This window comes from Carlito syrichta, unplaced genomic scaffold (genome assembly GCF_000164805.1).
Source record: "Carlito syrichta isolate Samal-C Ts95f unplaced genomic scaffold, Tarsius_syrichta-2.0.1 Scaffold306834, whole genome shotgun sequence".
Lineage (NCBI taxonomy): Eukaryota > Metazoa > Chordata > Mammalia > Primates > Tarsiidae > Carlito > Carlito syrichta.
In genome coordinates, this window is record NW_007250930.1 from 782,383 (window position 1) to 783,648 (window position 1,266).

Sequence of the window (1,266 nt, forward strand, 5' to 3'; positions counted from 1 at the left end):
GAGCGGCCACTGCACTCCAGTCTGGGCGACAGAGTGAGACTCCAACTCAAACAAAAAAAATTTAAAAATTTTAAAAATAAATACATAAATAAAAGACGAGCCATAACAACTGATATCAAAGGCATGGAGAAACTGGAACCCTGGAACATTGCTGGTGAGAATGGAAAACAGTGTAGTCACTTTGGAAAACAGGCAGTTCCTGAAAAGTTATACAGAGTTACCATGTGACACAGCAATTTCACCCCATGCATACACCCAAGAGACTTGACTTATGTTCATAAAAGCACATGTCCACAAATGTTCACAGCAGCATCATTCACAGGAGCCAAAGGGCAGAAACAACACAAACATCCGTCAGGTAATAAGTGGATAATCAAAATGTGGTATATCCACACAACAGAACATCAACAAAGGAAGGACAGACACATGCCACAATATGGATGAACCTTGAAACACAAAGATCATGTATTGTATGGTTTCATCATGAGAAATATCCGGAACAGACAACTCCATACAGAACATAGATTAGGGGGTGCTGGGACTGGGGAGGCAGGGAAATGGAAAGTGACTGCTAATGGGTAGGGGTTTCTTCTTGTGGTGACGAAATATGCTGAAATCATAGTGGTGATGTCTGCATGACCTTGTGAATACAAAAATAAAAATGAACAAAAAAGAAAAAAACAAGAAAGAAAAAACAAAATTTTAAAAGATCTTGTGAATATACTAAAAAACATTGATTGCACTTTTTTGGGGGAGTCAGGGTCTCACTCTGTCACCCAGGCTAGAGTGCATTGGCACAATCACGGCTCACTGCAGCTTCGACATCCTGGGTTCAGGAGATCCTTCAGTCTCAGCCTCTTGAGTAACTGGGACTACAGGCATGTGCCACATGCCGGCTAATTATTTTTTGTAGAGACAAGTTCTCACCATGTTGCCTAGGCTGGTCTTGAACTCCTGGGCTCAAGCAATCCTCCTGCCTCGGCCTCCCAGAGTGCTGGGATTACAGGCATGAGCCACTGTGCTCAGGCCCAAATGTAAACTTTTAAAGGGTGAACTTTCTGTTGTGTGAACTATATCTTAATTGTTTTGTTTTGTTTTGTTTTTTGAGTTAGAGTCTCACCTTGTCGCCCAGACTGGAGTGCAGTGGTCGCTCCTGGCCACCACAGCCTCCACCTGCTGGGCTCCGGGGATCCTTCCGCTTCAGCTTTCCAGGTAGCTGGAACTACAGGCGTGCACTACCACGCCCGGCTAAATTTTGATTTATTG